We start from the raw sequence: 5,266 nt of genomic DNA on the forward strand, positions 1-5,266 counted from the left end.
CTTCTTTAGCAATGAACTTTTGTGGCTTACCCTCCTTGTGGAGGGTGTCAATGACTGTCTTCTGGACATCTGTCAAGTCAGCAGTCTTCCCCATGATTGTGTAGCCTACTGACCCAGACTGAGAGACCATTTAAAGGCTCAGGAAACCTTTGCAGGTGTTTTGAGGTAATTAGCTGATTAGGGTGTGACACCATGACTTTCCAATATTGAACTTTTTCACAATATTCTAATTTTCTGAGACACTGAATTATGGGTTTTCATTATCTGTAAGCCATAATCATCAAAATGTCAAGAAATAAAGGTTTGAAATATTTCACTCTATGTGTAATGAATCTATATAATATATGGGTTTCACTTTCTGAAATGAGTGACAAAAAATATTGACCTTTTTCATTATATTCAAATTATTTGAGATGTATCTGTATTAAAAGTAATCAATAATCAGACTGTTTGCTGTATGAATATGTCATGTACTCAATTATGCCATTTAACTGGAACTGTACACTGAAAAAATATTTGGTTTTGAAAACACAGAAATTGCTAGTAAATTTCACAAATAATTACAAAAAATTAAAACAGCTAGTAGCACATTGAATTAAATGTAATTTTGAAGTAGAACATCATGCTAGTTATGGTAGTCTATGTACATGTGCACTAAATGGATGTCTTTGGCTGTTAAAGCGTGTCTTGCAATTGTAGTTTTTTGTCATCTCACGTTATGAGCGCTGTGTTTTAAGTTCAGAAAACAACTTAAGTGCTTTCTTGCATTGCTACAACAAGCCTCAGTATTTAAGAGGGAGATAGAGTTCACTTTGAATGTCTGTCATTAATCCGGTCTAGGTAGGCAGCTTACTAGATATGGGAACAGAGCTAAAAACACCAAAATACTTAATCACTTATTCATGAGTAACAATACAAAATTATGGAATCTTATTTCCGCCACAGAATAAAAAATGAAAGAGGTCAGAATTGTAAATTGAGATAAAAAGTTGCATTTTTGTTTAATTCCGAAAAAACAATTGCGACATTTAAATTCAAAATTACGAGAAAACTTGCAGCTTGCAATTCTGGGGAAAAATGTAAACTCATAATTAGATGTTTCTAACTTGCATATTGCAAAATGTAAACTTGAAATCGTGAGCTAAAAAGTCTAAATTAGGAGAAAAAAGTTACAATTACCTATTTTTTCTTCCATAGCAGAAACAAGATTCCTTAAAAACCTATTCTTTTTGCTCTCTTTTATTATGCTTTTGCCTGTATTTTAGTGAACATTTAATTTATTTGCAAACTCATTATTTTATTTTATTCATGAATGTAGTAGGTTATATTTTGAGCCAGCATGCTTGACTTATATACTTACTCAAGTCATTTAAAATAAATAAATACATTTTCACTGTATATAACATATGTAACTTTAACATGAAAATCCTTTATGAGAAACATCTAGTTGCTTTTAGTATTTCTCTATGTGCATGTGCTTGTGAAATTGTTTGATTGTGCTCTATTTTGGTTGTATTGTAAAATTGCAAACGGCAGTGTTTCAAACATGTTGAAATTTTCCACAAGGCTGAAATAACCCTATTTTGAGTGCACTCCATTTCCCACAACAAATATTATCTATCACACCATTTCTGGCTAAACTGACTATCTGCTAGCTGCCTCACGTCACAGAAGTCAGAAGTCAGACATGTGCACTAAATGGATGTCTTTGGCTGTTAAAGCGTGTCTTGCAATTGTAGTTTTTTGTCATCTCACGTTATGAGCGCTGTGTTTTAAGTTCAGAAAACAACTTAAGTGCTTTCTTGCATTGCTACAACAAGCCTCAGTATTTAAGAGGGAGATAGAGTTCACTTTGAATGTCTGTCATTAATCCGGTCTAGGTAGGCAGCTTACTAGATATGGGAACAGAGCTAAAAACACCAAAATACTTAATCACTTATTCATGAGTAACAATACAAAATTATGGAATCTTATTTCCGCCACAGAATAAAAAATGAAAGAGGTCAGAATTGTAAATTGAGATAAAAAGTTGCATTTTTGTTTAATTCCAAAAAAACAATTGCGACATTTAAATTCAAAATTACGAGAAAACTTGCAGCTTGCAATTCTGGGGAAAAATGTAAACTCATAATTAGATGTTTCTAACTTGCATATTGCGAAATGTAAACTTGAAATCGTGAGCTAAAAAGTCTAAATTAGGAGAAAAAAGTTACAATTACCTATTTTTTCTTCCATAGCAGAAACAAGATTCCTTAAAAACCTATTCTTTTTGCTCTCTTTTATTATGCTTTTGCCTGTATTTTAGTGAACATTTAATTTATTTGCAAACTCATTATTTTATTTTATTCATGAATGTAGTAGGTTATATTTTGAGCCAGCATGCTTGACTTATATACTTACTCAAGTCATTTAAAATAAATAAATACATTTTCACTGTATATAACATATGTAACTTTAACATGAAAATCCTTTATGAGAAACATCTAGTTGCTTTTAGTATTTCTCTATGTGCATGTGCTTGTGAAATTGTTTGATTGTGCTCTATTTTGGTTGTATTGTAAAATTGCAAACGGCAGTGTTTCAAACATGTTGAAATTTTCCACAAGGCTGAAATAACCCTATTTTGAGTGCACTCCATTTCCCACAACAAATATTATCTATCACACCATTTCTGGCTAAACTGACTATCTGCTAGCTGCCTCACGTCACAGAAGTCAGAAGTCAGAGCAATGTAATTGATGTTCAACAAATAAAAACAGATATACTACAAATAAACAAATGATAAAGCTTGGCTTAGTGAATATTAGAACCCTTTCTACAAAAGCGCTTTTTTGTAAATTATGTGATCACAGATCATAACCTAGATGTGCTCTGTTTGACAGAAAACTGGCTAAAACCAGATGATTACATTACTTTAAATGAGTCTATCCCCCAAGATTACTGTTATAAACATGAGCCGCGTCCAAAAGTTGGTTTCTCTGGTTTCAAGTATAATTCATTTGAAGTAATGGTGCTTTATATAACAATATCTTGTGTAATAAGTGTTAATGATACATTTCTTGTGACGTTTGTACTGACTACTGTATACAGGCCACCATACAGACTTTATCAAAGAATTTGCTGATTTTCTATCTGAGTTAGTACTGACTGCAGATAAAGTCTTAATTGTTGGTGAGTTTAATATCCATGTAGATAATGAAAAAGATGCATTGGGATCAGTATTTATAGACATTCTAAAATCTATTGGGGTCAGACAAATCATGTCAGGGCCTACTCATTGTCATAATCATACTTTGCATTTAATGCTATCACATGAAATTGATGTCGATGGCATTGAAATTGTGTAGCAGAGTGATGATATCTCAGATCATTATCTAGTCTTGTGTATACTCCATATAGCTAAAGCTGCAAATTTAACTCCCTGTTACAAATATGGTAGAACCATCACTTCTACAACAAAAGACTGCTTTGTAAATGATCTTCCCGATTTGTCTCAATTTCTCAACAGATCCAATAGCTCAGAAAAACTATTGACTCTCTCTTTTCTAGCACAGTCGCTCATTTACACTTAAAGGAGGTTAAGGAAAACAGTCCGACACCATGGTATAACGAGCACACTCGCACCCTAAAGAGAGCAGCCCAGAAAATGGAGCACAGCTGGAAGAAAACAAAACTAGAGGTATTTCGTATTGCATGGAGGGAAAGTACTTCTACATACAGAAAAGCCTTAAAACGGCTCGTTAAATCATCTAAACCATGAGTGTCAAACTCAATTCCAACACAAATACCATGTAGTTTTCAAATAAGCCTGAAGGACTTGATTAGTTGGATTACGTGTGTTTAATTGGGGTTGAACTGTACTGTTTTCTATTGGCCTCTTGCATTATCAGCACACGTTTTTCCTGTTTAACACTGTAAAGCTGCTTTGACAATCTGTATTGTATAAAGTGCTATATAAATAAAGGTGACTTGACTTGACATTTCTTACTCCATATAGCTAAAGCTGCAAATTTAACTCCCTGTTACAAATATGGTAGAACCATCACTTCTACAACAAAAGACTGCTTTGTAAATGATCTTCCCGATTTGTCTCAATTTCTCAACAGATCCAATAGCTCAGAAAAACTATTGACTCTCTCTTTTCTAGCACAGTCGCTCATTTACACTTAAAGGAGGTTAAGGAAAACAGTCCGACACCATGGTATAACGAGCACACTCGCACCCTAAAGAGAGCAGCCCAGAAAATGGAGCACAGCTGGAAGAAAACAAAACTAGAGGTATTTCGTATTGCATGGAGGGAAAGTACTTCTACATACAGAAAAGCCTTAAAACGGCTCGTTAAATCATCTAAACCATGAGTGTCAAACTCAATTCCAACACAAATACCATGTAGTTTTCAAATAAGCCTGAAGGACTTGATTAGTTGGATTACGTGTGTTTAATTGGGGTTGAACTGTACTGTTTTCTATTGTCCTCTTGCATTATCAGCACACGTTTTTCCTGTTTAACACTGTAAAGCTGCTTTGACAATCTGTATTGTATAAAGTGCTATATAAATAAAGGTGACTTGACTTGACATTTCTTCCATCCTGCTTCTCTCTCTGGAGAACATAGCATTTGTCTGATTGATTGAATGTCTTGGTTAGACGCATTTCACACGAGGCTGATACCAAGCTGAGCTCCGTCTGTACTGCACTGCTACTCATATCAAAGGTAAATGTTTGCTCTCTGACGTTGCATCCAAGCAAATATTTCATCTCTCTTTCCTTTTATAAACAAATCATAGCGTGCATAATACATTAAATATTTCAAAGTGACTATTTACACCCAGGTGAAAATAGCAGTGCAACTACTGGCACCCCAACGGCTGCTAAACCCTGACTGAACTACAACAAAATGTACGTTTGATGTTGTTGATCGTGTGGCCTGAAGGGTAGTGCACATATTTCAACATTTATGTATGAGCATCCCAAGTTTTATATGCTTAATGTAAGTTAAAATTAAGTAAATTTGATTTTGGCATGAATAATAAGAAATCTAACCTGAATCTTGCTGATGTAAAGTGACGTGAATGATTCCAAAGACAAGGAAGTTCAAGAAAACCCCTGGCTTCATTCACTTGTCTTCCAATAATGGAAGTCTGATTCTGCCTCCTGAAGAAAAAAAAGGTTATTCTGAGTCTTCTATATTTCAAAATTTTGCAATGTGACTTTATTTTAAACTTGAATGCTAGAAACAGTATATATATATATATATATATATATAT

Source organism: Sinocyclocheilus grahami, unplaced genomic scaffold, assembly GCF_001515645.1.
Source record: "Sinocyclocheilus grahami isolate Dianchi unplaced genomic scaffold, SAMN03320097.WGS_v1.1 scaffold13.1, whole genome shotgun sequence".
Classification (NCBI taxonomy): domain Eukaryota; kingdom Metazoa; phylum Chordata; class Actinopteri; order Cypriniformes; family Cyprinidae; genus Sinocyclocheilus; species Sinocyclocheilus grahami.